A 15,748-nucleotide genomic window follows, 5' to 3' on the forward strand; every position below is an offset into this window, starting at 1 on the left:
TGCCAGTCTTTCTTAATATACATCAGATTGAACTGCTGGCATCATTTTCCCTGTCTCTGACCTTTTCCAAAGGTCATGAATATTCTGAAATGATTTTACACTTCATGAAGGCCTCAGTATTTTTCTCTTCAGAAGAGAAAACAAAAATCCACCGGGGGGGGGGGGGGGGTTCTTCATTTTGAACCTTAAAAGATTCCTTCTATGGGAAGTTAAAGGTAATATTACAGTTTGGATGCATTTGTGTCTTGGTTTTAAGCTCTTTCAGTACACAAGAACAACTGTTTTACTTTGTAAATTTCAGCCATTGTTATTCCAATATGGAATGCCATTACCTGTGTCTTACTCTGTTTAAGCAAATTAGAAAAAAGTGCTGTAGCACTGGACAAAACCGTCACCAGTCTTTCCTTTCATGGTGTATTGGTGGTGTATGGGTGGTGATCACAAATTCACAACTGCCTGTCCACCTGTAGCAAAATACCCTTTTTTCCCATTTAATCAGCGATTTACCTTGCAGCTGGGACTCACTTGCAGTGCAGCACACAGGAACAGAACACGTTGGCCCTCTGTTTCTGTATTGCTCTATGCACTACGCTGAGGAGAAACAGAAGGGAATCCAGCAGCCTTCTGATTTGAAACCTTACACTGTCAAAATTAATTTACGTAACTTCCTTGGAAAAGGAACAAGGTATTTTCAGATGGAGGCTCTTACGTAGTCATGAAAGCTGCTGTGCCCCACATGAAATTCCATGGCAGGAATCCACCTGTGGTGACAAACAAAATAATTGCAAAAGTTTTAGTCTGGAGTTACAGTACTTCTTGTTGCAACACCATAGCAGAGGCACGGTATGTTAGGCCCTCAACTCGAGGAACAGCTAATTAAGTGTCATACTTAATATGTCACATCCTAACAAACAAAAGGATCCAAGACCAAAATGCTCTTCAAGATGCCAGAACTGAACATGCCAGCCCCTGAAGTGTCCAGCAGCTTAGAAGGAAAATGTGTTCTCCAAGAAAAAAGGGTGGCTTTTCACTGCTAATCCCTTGTTTAGATGGTGTAGTATCATCTCCAAAACTTTCCAGGGACTTGACATTTCTATCATCCCTCCTCCTGGTCTGCAGGCAGTTGGACTGAAATCTGAGGCTAATGACTTTTTCATGCTTTCAAGAGTTCTTTACATGGAGCAGTATTAAAATATTATCTTTTGCAGCATCCCTAGCAATGCCAGAATTAGATTCTGGCAGCTGACAGACCTGAGCTAGGGTGTTATTCATGCTAATGGCTCCTCCTTCCCAGTTTGAACTGGTCCACAAAACATTTCTGCACTGCAGTTTAACCAGGTTTGCAGATATGTTTTGAAAACTTCCTTCCTGAATCTATGGATCTCCTCTCCAACCCCATCCACTTCCTCTTACCCTGGTGTGATCAGGAGCAGCTCTTTTAAAGCAAATCTTTGTCTTATCTGGATTGTACCTCACGTGCAGGACATGTACGGTGTTGTCAGACTGTTCCTTCTTAGCTCATGTGTACCTGCACGTTTCAGGTGTGCAAATAACAGCTAGCTTTGACCAGGAATGCAAAGGTTTCAGGCAGGTGTTTCCCTGGAATTTGCCAAGCCCCTTTCTCTGCCTAGGTACAAAGTCCTGAACTTCATTTGGGGCCATTGTTCTTTTTTCATGGTGACTTCCCAGACCTTCCCCCCTGCAGTGCCTGGGCCAGCATGGAAATGGGGTTTGCACTGACTCATTTTGCACTGAAGGTTTCCAGGAGGGAAAGGTTCCAGGAGAGAAAGGTTCCAGCTCACCTCAAGGCAGAGTCTGAGTGAAAGATGGGAAGAGGAATAGCATAAAGATCTCTCAGGGTTGGGTTTGTTTTTTTTTTTCCTTTCCTCAGCTGCACAGAGCTCCACTTCAAAAAAAAAACAACAAAAACTACCCTGAGCTTGGTAAGAGCTGTGTACACTTCAGAGCCTGCCCTGCTTTGGGGACAGTGGCACCCTTGCCACCAGTAATCACCAGGCACAGGGACGCTGAAGTACCTGGAACAAATTGTGTTGACATGGAGTCAACTTAAACCGTATGTCAAACTACCCACTCAGAACTCAATATCTTTCATGTGAAACAATCTACTTTCTGAAACAATTCAATGTGGCTGTTTAAAATATGACAAAAAGTTCCATCTACTCAGTGTCTCAGGGTCTTTTCCAGCTCTAACAGTGTTTGTTTTGTCTGTGTTTTTTTGTGCTCTGAAAAGCTTAAGTTGTTCTTTCCCTATGCACTTTGATTTGCTGAGCAAAATTCCTTTCAGAGCTATTTTTAAGGATTGCCTTTTTTTTTTTCTTCCATGTGGTGTGGTTTTTTTTCCTGTGGTGGTTTTGTTTTTTTTTTTTTTTCCCTACACTGATTCTTTTGAAGCTTTTTGAATTCAGCAAACATTGCAACAAACAAATTATTTCCCTACCAAAATCTCTCTTCTAATCAATGTACAGTTGGCTTTTTGGGTTTTCTGTAAACTAATACAGAATCCTTGTGTTGTGATATTCAAGGTCATGAAAAACTGTGAATTATAAGATTAGTTTTAAACTTGTCTCATTCTTTGCTTACATGCACAAAGTAGTTGCTGTCAAAGTATCTCTCTCAGGTATTTGATGTCCTAGAAGCTCATGCCAGGATTTCAGAATTAAAAATTTTCTCCTTCCCCTTTGAATATACTAAAAGTTCAGACATGCATTTGTACTTACATTCTCCAGGTGATAGCATATTAAGTGTCCACTTCAGTTGTTTGAGAGGTTTTGAAACTAGGGTTAAAAAAAAAAAACCAACAAAATTTTGAATAAGTAGGAGATTAAGCTAGTAATTAAGGTTTCATAATGACAGACCTAAAAGGAGCACAATATAATGAGACTGTAGTAGAATTTTGGTTTTTTTTTTTGCTGTCTCCCATGAAAACTTCACATGAGTGATACAGGAAAGAAGTCTAAAAAGCAAATTGAGAATGGTTAAAAATACTTACTTTAAAACATTTAATGTAAATAATCTCCATTAATTGCTTCAGAGACAGCAAGTGACAGAAACACTTCATGCAGTAGCACATGAACTGGGCCACAACCTTACACATCCCAGAAGTGGCTTCCTCAGCTCAGGAATATCTTATTTCAGCTTGAGAGTGACTTCCCTAATTGATGCCACCCCCCCTGTTTTTCTTGTCAGCCCCTTCAGGATCAACTCAGCCTTTCCTTCATTAATGGAAAGTGACTTCCCAGATCCAGCCTCTCCCTGGTGAGCTACTTCCTTCAGTCCTAGCCATTCCCATACATGCCCTGGTGCATAAGGGTTATACCTTCCCAATTCCCATTACTGCTCTGGAGCTGATCCTGTGCTCCTTCTGGGAGCAATAAGCCTTAAACTTGCCTGCTTCCTCTTCTACTTGCTACCTAATCATGAGAGGGATCTTCGTGGAACATGAGGTTCATCACCAAGCTAATTCCCACGCTGTGCTCTCTATTTTTATTTGCTGAAAAAACATGGGAATTAGGCTCCCTTTCACTACCTGTTCTGTGCCAGTCATTTAACTCATCGTGTTTGGCAGTCCAACCATACAAGGAGCTCTTTCTAAAACCTTGAAAGGGCTTTAATGCTGTGAAGTATTTTTTCCACCATTCCTCAACAGGACATGAAGCTGGAACACCACGTTGGGTTTTCCTGTAGCAGGAAGACAGCTGACTACTATGAACTCACAGTGGTTGGCTGATATTATTTTAGCAGATGGATGACAACTCTCATGACTGACCTCTGCCTTTCATGTCTGCCAGGTGGTGTTGGATATTCCTATTTTCACTTCTCCATGCATCACCACTACATGGAATATTGTTAAGCTGCTTGACAGAATGTTTTTCAATCCTTGGAGAATGGCTACATACACAGAAGGTATTTCTCAGAGCTGCCAGCTATGGAAAATTCATTTTGCCATTCTGAGCACACATTTTCACAATCTGTGCTGTTCTTCACTCAGAGACTTGTCTCAGGTCATCTTTCACATAATTTTTATGCACTTTGGCCTCACTGTCTTCTTCCCATTCTCAGAAGAACAGCATTTGAGTCACTCTCTTTTCAACAGGATGAGTGTCCACTACCTTCTTATCTTTCAGAAGTCAGCTGTGCCTGACCCACCAGTGGAGGGCTTAAATCCCCCAGTTCTCCACACTACAGATGTGTTCATTTCTTCCTGCTCTGTGAGCTGAAGCAACTTAATTCCCCTGCTCAGGAAACCTGGTCCCATAAGAGAACAGTTTGCTTGAAGACCTACAAAAGCCCAAACCATTAGGGCTGAGCACAGTGGATTTGAAATGCAAGGGAAATTCCCACTGTCACCAGGGATCTGGGAACTGGGATATTGTTTGTAATGTTTTTGGATTTGTTTTTATTTGCTGGTTTTAGTTATTTTTAGAACAGCTGAAATCAACACACCATGTATTTTGATATTCATGTCCTAAGAGGCAATAACACACACCAAAGTCAGAGCTACTGGCTTAAGAGTGGGCAACAGCTATGCTGAACATACCTTAGTGCTTTCCTTGGTTCTCACTCTCCTGCCTGCCTGCCCTCCACTGAAGTCACTTTCTCAGTTAACAACATGTTCCCACAGAAAACCCTTCCCTTCCAGTGCTGTAAGAAATTCCTCTGGAAGAATAGGAAGTTCTAACTGCTTTAACACAGGCATAGAGGACAGACACTTAAATTGCTCTGTGGATCTTTGCTTGACTCCATACAAATACATGTTCTGTTCTGAGAAAGAGAAATATTAGTAAAAATACATATTCTGTTCTGAATATGAAAATTTTAAACAAATCTGGGAGTTTTCCACCTAGAGGCCTCAGTAGAACCAGATTCAATAATACTTTTGGGCATGAGCTGCTTTATAAAGCTTAAGGGCTTGCATAATCAGGGGCACCACATGCACATTTCGAATGAACTGAGCCTAACAAAAACCAACCAAAAAAAAAAAATTCAAACCACCACCATTTGTCAGGAATTAAGTTCTCATTAAACTGTGCAGGATGAGTGTTTGAAAAAGGCTTTTCTGTTAAATGCTTCCATTTAAAAAACTCTCATCCTCATTATATTCCATCTGACACCAGGGGTACTCAGCAGCTCTGTACCAAACATCAATATGTCAGACTAGACTCTAAAAAAATATAAGAATCATCAAGTATGATGACTCTGGCTCAGATGATTTGTAGATATTGTTGCCAAGGTCTGCAAGGATCAACTGTAAATTTATTTATACAGTACTTAGAAAAACAAATAATAAAGGAAAAATGAAGAAAACCAAATCTATTTCCAAGATTGTGTTCTTACAAATACTTCATAGTCAAGTTACTCAGTTTTGAAAGCAATAGGAGGATTGAAGTCAGGAATATGATTTTTCTTTATTCCCTTCATTATTATGTTTTCGAAATAAAGACAAAAATTAGAAATGTGTCTTTGCTTACAAGCAACAATAGCATGATTCAAATAAGTTCCCTCTTTCAGACAGAGTCTTCTATTTAAACGACACAGGTCTACTCAGCTTCACAAAGTAGAGATGTCTGGAGACTGAAGTAACTGGAGAGAGGATCTCACATGTTCCCCTGTATGCAGCTATCTTCACTGTTCACTAAGAGCAGCAGCTGATTCAAGCCCTTGATACACCTGCACTTTGGGGCAGAAGTTGATTTTGAGAGCAGATTAAAGTCACAGGGAGTTCTGTAAGTATCTGAAATTAGAGTAGGACCAGTGGAAGAATGTTTGTGTCTATATGCACAGGGCAATCATTAGATTAATAAGAGTGTGAGTGTACTCTGAAAAGCAGGCTTTTTGAGGAACAGCAATAGCTACAAAAGACATCTGTAAGATGCCTGCCACTTTCTTTCTGAAGTATTCACCCTTGGTTAACAAAACCCACAGCTCCTTGGACTGAAGCTGCAGCTGGTTCTGCTTTTCCCTGTGCCAAGCCTGCCTGTCCAAATGCTTCCCCTTAGCTGCAGTGAGTGCTCCTCTCTGGCATTTCAGAGAGCACAATGGCACCCCCCTGGGCCGGGCTGCAGCCAGTTTGGGTTGGAGATTGTTTGTGGGACGCCGTTCTATTTGCCACACAATAGGGTTTCTGTTCCTCCCTTGGCTCCATTGTGTCCAATCACACGGGATTTTTTTTAAGTTACGTTTTAAGTTATAGCCTCTCAGGCACCCTGAGGCATCTGGACACTGGGTGCACCATAAATTTGAAGTTATTACTGCTCAGGATTGCCATAAATGAGTTAGTCATCTTTTCTCATAAGACAGCAAGGGGACAGGCTGAAAGTACAGGGCAGCTGCATCTTATTTAAAAGTGTGTCTTTCAAGAGATACAAGACATTAACATGCCCTTTTGGAAATTATATGAAAGTCTGCCCAAACTGTAATAAGTCATCACAGAAAGTCTGGAACAAGCCCTGTCTGCACTCCAAGAGCAGCCACGGTTAGTCCCTGTACAACGTGCCTGTGCCCAGCCTGCAGCCTAACACACTTCCCTGGTCTCTCACTGGGGTTGAAAAGCATTAACCTGCATGGAGTCACAGGATACATCACAGCTGACATGCTTGTGCCTGATGCATGCCTGAGCAAAGTTATCCTTACAGCACCAAGGGAGCTCTGGGAGAACTGGCAGGGGAGGACACAGTGGATGCAGAACACTCAATGTGCAGTTTCTGGTAGGATCCTGCCTGTCTAACCAGTGAATTTTTGAACCCATTACCAACCTGGTCCTCCCATAGGCAAATCCATACACACAGAGCACCCAGCAGAAAAGAGAAGCAGAGTCTCCATTTCCCTTCTCCTTTTATATAGCAAGAAATAATTATTTGGCACTTTGGAGTTGCTGAATTCCATTATTTCTGCAATAGTTCTTGACACTACATTACTTCTATTTAGTTTACAAACTGCAATAAGAGTTATTGGGTTATATTACAGCACACTTTAATTCTGGTAAAACATCATAAATTCTGGTAAAACACCATTGGCAGTAGTTTAATTTTACTTTGTTTCACCTCTCTACAGACTTGGAGGCTATGAGCATTACCATTACTCCTAATGAAATTCTGAGGGTTGGAGAATATTTATAACAACCTAACACTGAATTGTGATAAAAGACATAGGAAAAAGATACAACAATCTAAAAAGCTTGTAACAAAACATTAAATAGAAACGGTTGAACATTTGTCCATCGCATGTATTTTATTTTTGTTTAGTTGAACACAATTAATCTCTAATGCTCTTGAGTTGGCTTTTGAAAATTTATTAATAGACACTGTTATGAGAGATTAAAGTCACATAATGACCCCTGATTTAAGAGCCAGATGGTTATTGGATCTGATAGGTCCCACTATTGAAAGCTGTTAGAAAGAAGTGAAAATTTAAAAGGCTTCAATACACACACACAGAAAAAAAAAAAAAGAATATTTTCTTTATAAAAAATCTACTGTTTTATGAGGTCTAGGAAGGAACAGCTACTGATTTTGGTATCATCCCATATGGTTTTTTGTCCATCCCTTCAGCTTGTAGTATTTGTCTAATAGGACAACTCATCCAAAACCCCCATCATCATATAAATGGAGACATTTATCCATTTCAAATGCAGTATGGCACTGCTGAGGGCTGCAGCAGCCCAACATCAGTGCTAACTAAAATTCCACACAAGTTATTTTTAGCATAGACACCAAGCATACCTTTTATGACAAAACATTTACTAAAAGTCTTCTCCCCCCTCTCCATTCACTTCCCTCCCATAGAAACAATAAAAAAGATGACAAAAATATCAAATGTTAAAAATTCATATTGAAACGGAGAGGGGCATAGTCAGGAGCATGGGTTTTTTGCAGGTTTGAGTAACCTGCAAGCTTTCACTTGTTCCTTCAGGCATCAAAGAGCATTTACCCCCAGGCCTTGTCCAAGGGACAGACATTTGGATTGCATTAAGCTTCCAGGGGGTATGTGTGCAAAACTCAAGTATGGAACAGTTATTAAAAAGGCTGCATGTTTGCTATTTCTGTGGTTTGTCAGAAAGGTCGTTGTTTAATATGTTTTCATTTAATGACAATGTGCCTCTATTCTTGTTATTATTGTTTGTTGCTTTCATGTCCGTTCCTCCTCCTCAGTATCATTGTTTTTCCCTGTCCTGTGAAGTGTCTTGCTGTTCTGGTGCCATGGGATTGGGAAGATGTTACGGATTTGTGTAATTTCTCACTACACTGGTGGTTCATTTACAGAGGGGTGTTTCCACCATAGCCACTTCTCTGAACTTGTTGGGAAGATTTAGTCTGGAGCTGGGAAAAAGGAACCATATTCATTTATGCAGAGCTTTATTACTTCAGCAGATGAAGGCTTGTTACAGTTCCCAGAAGCTCCTCATCGGATCACCACCTATCAGAACTTTCCTCTTAATCAAAGCCCCTACACTTGCATTCACACAGGTCTACAACAGCAGAAAATGGGAGAAGAATTATTCATCCCATGCAGAAAATATACCAAATACTAAATCAAACTCTTGATTGTAAGCACATCTCCTGAGCTGGCAGAAATAAGCAGCCCAGGCCACCAAAAATAACCAAATAAGGACCTGAAAGCACAAATTCCAGCTGAAATACAAGACAGTCAGATCACTCAGTTATTAACCTTGCAGAAACTGGAGGTGTGGGCAACTGCTCTTTTTCTCCATCATGAGAACTCAAAAAGGTGTTTTTTATTTTGAGATGGGAAAGAACAGTATGGTATGATATTTCCATCATACAAAGAAGCACACAAACAACTTTGAAAAGACAGCAGGAAGCATTAACAGATGAGTTAACAGTAGCTAAATATTTATATTGCACGTTTCACAATTATCACGACAAGCCCTTCTTTCTCCAGAAAAATATCTGGGTTAGGAGCTAGGACAGAGTATCCAATTTAATTGTTTCTCTTGGTATATCATGTTCTTTTAAAGGGGACAGCACAGCCAAGTGGTTTTCCCTCTGCAGGGGAAAAGATATGGTATCTTCATGTGTGAGCTACTGGGTGTGCTTGAGAGTCAAGAAGCAAACATCAAGGAGACACAGGAAGACAGCTCAGGTTCAGGAGATAGCTAAGAGCAGCAGGACAGGCCAGAAACCAGCCCCAGTGACAATGGGAAAAGTTCCCTAGGGACCACAGTGAGCTTGCAGTCTGCTTCAGCCCAGAAAGCCACAGAGCTGACTGAAAGCAAGACTAGAAGCAGGGACAAAGTGAGCAGCAGGGGATTTGTTTATAAACCCTTCCCCATGTCTAGTCTGTCTTTTCTCTCTCTCATCTCTGTTGCAAGAGGTTTGTCTGATGTAGGCTTAGTTCAAAGAAAACCTGAGGTTTGGGTTGAAAAGCTCTTTGAGAGAGAGCTCTGGACAGACCTACCTCAATGCTCTTGTCAAAGATTTGTATTCTTTAACGACAGAGGTATTTTGGTGTTTCATTTAATTATGCTGACAAAGACTTGGCTGCTATGTGCAACACAGAAGTAGTGGCTTTGTAAAGCTTTACCTCTTAGAGAAGGGTGAGTGGGTGCCAGCATCACCAGCTGTGCACTAGGGCACAGTCTGAGCTCAGGAGCAGCCAGGATCTCACAAACAATTCCTGCACACTTGGAAATAAAGGCAGCACAAGGTTCTGGTAAAAAAAATTCATAACTTTCCAGTCTTCTTCCACTCCTCCTGTGCTCCATCTGAACTAGGAGCTGCTGATCAAAAGCTCTGGGCAGAGCCTCCTACAAAGGCTGTCCTGAACGCTAGACTGAGTTATTATACAATCAGCTGTGATGCCTCTCGGGCATGGCCAGAGGACAGTGATCAAACAGCTCCAAAACAGAATGAGAAAAGGGCCTTTGTCAGTACCAACGGGGAGCCTATGACTACCCAGGATCCAGAAACAGTTGTGTCTTGCTTTAACCCACTGCTCCCACCAAAGCAGCCTTTTCTCCATGTCCCTTAGCCTGTTCCACCCGCTCTGGAGAGGGCATGAGCCCAATTACCCGGCACTCAGCAGCCACCAATTACAGATGGAGCAGAGCCCCTGCATTGTCCATGCCCTGTCAGGCAGCATCTGCCTGCCAAGCGTGCTGCAGCAGCCTTTGTCACCGTGCTGTCCCCCCAGCAGCCAGCTGCACAGCTTGAACGAGAGCGGGAGAGAACATAAGGAAGCCATTAGAGGTTGGGAGCAGTTGCCCAACGTGGCTCAAAGAGGGATCTGAGGAAACATAATGGAATCACTCATGAGCAACTGTCCGTCCGGCCCACATCTGCAGGCGGTCTGCAGCTGCTCTGCTCTCAGCACAGGCCAGAGCAGCTCTCCAGAACAGCACAATCTCTGCATTAGCTGTGTACCTGCCCGTAAGTGTTAAATGTGTCAAACATTAATTAAAAAAAAAACAAAAACCACCAAACAAAAAGAAAACTTGTGGTCTGTGAGAGAGTGGCCATCAAAAGACAGTACTTGGGAAAACAAAAACCAAGAGGAGGAACAATGCCTCCCTGTTGAACAAATGGAGGGAGTTGGCTCCACCTTTTAATTACAACACCATGCCAAGCAACTCGAAGTAAATGTATTTGTGTTTATTTCATATTCAGCTGTCCAGTTGTGCCATGGGAAATGGAGGAGAATGAGCACAGTAATAATGATGGGGCAGGACTGCAGCTGGCAGAGACATGGGTGGGAGGAAAAACATCAAGAGTGCCCACAGCCTTCGTGTGAGCCCTGCCTGTGCTCAGCAGGGGTCCTCATCCCTCATCCCATTCTTTGTGTCCTCAAAGAATTAACTCATTTCCCAGGACACAGGAGGTAAGTCCTGATTCCACTAAGGAACAAAATAAGAACTGTAGTTAACTGCCTGAGACACCCTGCCACCATCATCCCTCCCTCATGCTATCTGCCTTTGAGATGTAACAGCCTTTTTAACAGCCATGCTATTTTATGTCCATAAACAACAAATATCCAAGTAACAACACTTGCACCTGCTCCTTTTCAGTTTTCTTTGCTGTAGATAGGATCAGTAAGGGAAGTCTTCAGAGGAAAAGAGGATCTCTTTTTAAAGTGAGCTGTAAACATATATCACACAGTTCACCAAAAGGTACCTCCACTCTACAGTTTTCAGCAGGCAGAAATCAAATTGTCAATCAGTTGACTTTCCAAAATACACAATGACTGCAAGATCAGATGCCAGCTGTACATTCATTATTCACTTGTGCCTATTTTGAGATAGATAAGTCCCTTTTTTTGTTGGGCAAATTGTGCTGGGAAGTAATAACTAGCTGCATTCACAAAACCTATCAGTGTTACTGGGTCACTTAAACTTTCATTTATAAACAGTTATCTTTAAAAGAAATGGCCTAAAAAAGAGGGGAGGGAGGGTGTTTCCCACAGCCTGGCATCAGCAGTGGCTGTCTAGGCAGGCTGAGGATGATGATTATTATAGTCAGTGATGATTATTATATGATGTGGACTCCAGAGAAGCGATAAAAGCCTTCTTCCAAAGTAGGCTTTGGAACCATCAAACACATAAAATGAAGTAAGAATTTGTCTCCCTGTGACAGGATTAATACCACAAGTTTATAAAGCAGTCTAAACACTTATTTAGAAGACTAAACCATCCCTGAATTGTGTCAGTTGCTGCCGTAGCCTTTCATGGATTCACTGAAACTCTGAAGGGACTCCGAAATCCATGGAGGACCTCTAGACAACCAAAGAAAGGCTCTCCTTACCAACACAGGGCTACTGGAGAAAGGGTTTAATATGGAAATGATGTGAAAATCTCAGCTTCTCTTCTACATATAGGATTAAATTACACAGCCAGAAACAGCTGCTGGAACTCAACAAGAAAATCCAACATTTTAAAAACGGTAGCTCAAAAGGGCAGGGAGTTGGGAAGTCAATATTTATAACACACTCATTTCTACTTAACAGTTAAAGAAATCAGGAGGCAGAGTTGGAGGAGGGGGGAGGAGTAAAATAATTTACTTCACAAAAATATCTCAGTTTTAGTTCTCTATCCCTCTTTCACCTGAAATAATGTGCAATTCCATGTGAAACAGCACAGGTAAAACCAGTATTAATTAGGAATTACATTAAACTTCTGAGTACCCGAATCATATAATTTTATAATCGAGTCTCTCTGATCTTTCTCCTCCAACTAAAAAACCTATACTTTGAGAATTAGCAGGATAATTTCTTACCTTCCATTCTAGAAGCAAAGCAAGCTACAACACTGTTGCTCCCACCTTACAACCAGATTTCACACAGTCAGACAAACTCTTCGCTACCACACTTGCTAGACTTAGATAAAGGATTTTAACACAATTAAAACAAGAATTCAGGTCTCTTTGCAAGGTACGCATTATAAGATTAATACTTAATAATCCTGTCAGCATTTATTTAAACTAAGGCGTTGGAGCAGAAATTTACAGTCATTTTAGCTGCCTGTTGCTACAAACACATTTCTCTAAATCAAGGGAAACAATTAAGCATGAGACTGCTTACCTCTAGCAGGTGTTACCCTACGTGAATATCCAAACCCAGAATTAAGACACAGCCATAGTGTGTGTCAATACAATAATAAAAACCTGAAAAACCAGCAATTAATTATTTCCTCTCTATCAGCCTTTCAGCAGCTTTGCCATTATATTATCCACAGACATTTGGGATGCAAAGCATTTATTTGCTGTTTGCTCAGAGAACAGAAAAAATAATTGCTTGCTCTCTGAAGACATCATAGTTAAACTTCTTATGCACAAGGTTAGCAGGTTCAGGAGACCTCATACAAGGAAACAGGCTTTTTTCACACTTTTCAGACAAAAAGAGATAAAAAGAGAGGGAAAATGTATTTTAATAGTGCCACACTAGTAACCCCTCACAAACAACTGGCTGAAACACCCCTATCACAATACAAAACCAAGTAACTCTCTCTGGCAGAGTTAAAACACAAATGCAAAGCCTCTGAAGGTCTGAGCATTCTCCTTTTACTTAAAAACAGACTTTAAAAAAAGCAAAGACAGTCTTTCCCACTTACCTCTAAGAACACACTGCTACCCTTCTACAGCAGAGGAAAGCAAGGCATCTTCAGAGTTTCTGTGTAAAGGCTCCTTAAAGGAAGCAGGGTCACCTGGCCCCAGTGATGAGGCTCCTAATGAAGCCCAACTACATCCTCCAGGGCTCTGGGTGATGATTCCCTGGAGAATTGGCTTGCATTTTGTGTCACTGCTCATATCAGTAGAAGTGGGGTAAAAGCAGATGGAAAAAGTTACCTTCTTTGGAGCAGTTTTATTTTGCACCCATATTGCCATAAAAAATGTTGATATAAGAGGGAAAACCAGCAAAGAAAGGCATTTTTGCAAGGTTTTCCTCAGATTTCTATGGCCTCAGTTGCCTTTGCTGATATGCCACAGCCCCATGGTTTTTAACACAATCAGTTTTACTTGCCTCCCACAAGAGGAATTGCTCTGAGTTTGTTTATTGGGCAAAACTGTGCATCTTATTCTCCTGCACCTTCTACACAGAACTGTTTGAAAGAAAACCAGGAGCAAGAAGTAAGAGAACAAAAAGAAGTGTGCATTAGTCGAGAACAAAAAAATCATATTCCTCTAGCCTCCTACCATCACTGGAATGCCAGGACACCTCTCAAGTAATAGCAAACATTATCAGATGGAAGAGGACATCAAGGAAGATGGGACTTTGAATAAATAGATGCAAAACTGAGAACAGGAGTTACCAGCTGTGCTGTGCACTGGGACAATCTCAGTTAGACCAGATTCATGTATTTCCACAAAACTGAGGGCTGATCTCTGCTAGCACAAAGGCTTCTGAAGATGTTTCCAGGCAAAGAGAGGAAGAAGAGTTCAGGGTTCCTGGTACACAGTTCCCCAGCATGGCTTATGTGTTGAATTAAATAAAATGCATTTTCACATCCCATTTAACTGAGTGTATCCAAACATGATAATCCTAACCCTAACTAGTCAAAGGACTTTGAGAAACCACAACTACTGCATTTTTTGCCAAGTGCTAAGGTAAATGTTTGCTATTCAAAATAAGGATTTGCTTTCCCCCTGTCATGTTACCAGTCTTAAAATTGCTGCTTAAAACCCAGAGAAATACAGCTCTGAGACCCATCTGTTGTTGCTACAAGTGGAGTTCTTGAAATGTTTGTGTGTATCACTGATGGATTTATTCTGCAGCTTTGCCACCATCATAACCTTTTGTTCTGTAACTCATGGACCATTTTGGGCTTTCTTAAGCTTCCATGGTAAGGCAGCTGCCACATTTTCCAGTGAGTAAAGCAGTAAAACTAAGTCCCCTTTGACTGATGAAGGTGTTGAAGATTATCTTGCTGTGGTTTGCAATGGCTCCCTGACTCTTTAGCAGCTTTGAAACAATCCTCATCTGTAGAGAATTTCTGTTACAGTCCTGCAATGGATGAGCCTTAAGGAAGTGCTGCCATCCCTGTGAGCCACCTCTGCTGCTTTCCTATAGCCCTGTGTGTTCCTCAGCTGCAAATTTCAGCATGGCATTCTGTCCCAAAGGGACACATACCATCAGTATGAATACTGAACTCCATTTAACCTTCCATTTCCCAGCTTGGGTTTCTATTTTAATTAACTTGCCAGCTTTGTGCTTAAAAAAGCCCCTATGTATATTTGTATGTATATTTATATATATATATTGGATATACTGGCTTTTTTTTGACCTTTTACACCAGGTATCCATCTATTATATTCTTTATAAATTCTTTTCATATATGTTTCAATGTTGCCCATGCCATGACTTTTCCCATGGGCTCTCTGCTTTCACAAACACTCTGGAGCTTTCCCAGCAGATGAGACCTATTCTACTTTAACACCTGCTTCAGTCACATCTCAGTTAAAGGCTGACTTATATTTTCCCTGTATAAAACAGTGCCCTTATTTTAACTCCATCCTTCAAAGAACAGCCTCTCTCAGACTATAAAGACCTCAATAATGTGATGATTAGTAGATGTGGTACTAGTATGGTCTCAGTTTCATCCAGAAGAATAGAGCTAGCTGTTCAGGAAAAGAAGAATTCCAGTGGGAAATAAAGACAACTGTTGTGACCTTTAATAGAGCTAGCTGTTCAGGAAAAGAATTCCAGTGGGAAATAAAGACAACTGTTGTGACCTTTTTCTTCGAAAACAGCATGTTCAGAAATAGAAGCTGCACGCATCTTGGGGAGTTTTCTAAATTTGCGACATGCTGCAAACATAAGGGGTTAGCAGGCAGAAAAGCCAAGTGAGCTGGGTGAATATCCAAACAGAGAAATCTGGCCAAAGGGAAAAAGCAGAGCTGGAATTGTGGCAAAACATGTGTTTTGAAGTAAACACTGTACTAGGCCAGTGGAAGGGGTACTGATCCCCACACAAGGGGCAGCAGTAAAGAGAGAAATGCATTAAAAATTTTTCTTTAGCTTAAGGATTCAGTAGCTTTCAGGACTGCAAAATACAGGGAAAGTATTCCACTGGCAACTGTTGATCTAACCTTGCTACCACTGTCCTGTTCTTGAGGATTCCCAGCTGGAGTCACCTGCTCCTGTACACCCTGGCACAGAAATCCAGCAAGCGTGTGTTTCTGAGTTCCTTTAAGGAATCAGAGATCATCTCCAGAGAAATCTCAATTCCCATTATTCCATTTATTATATAACCACATTAAACACAGCAGGTGTCTTCTGATCA

Source organism: Pyrgilauda ruficollis, unplaced genomic scaffold, assembly GCF_017590135.1.
Source record: "Pyrgilauda ruficollis isolate IOZ18807 unplaced genomic scaffold, ASM1759013v1 scaffold58, whole genome shotgun sequence".
Lineage (NCBI taxonomy): Eukaryota > Metazoa > Chordata > Aves > Passeriformes > Passeridae > Pyrgilauda > Pyrgilauda ruficollis.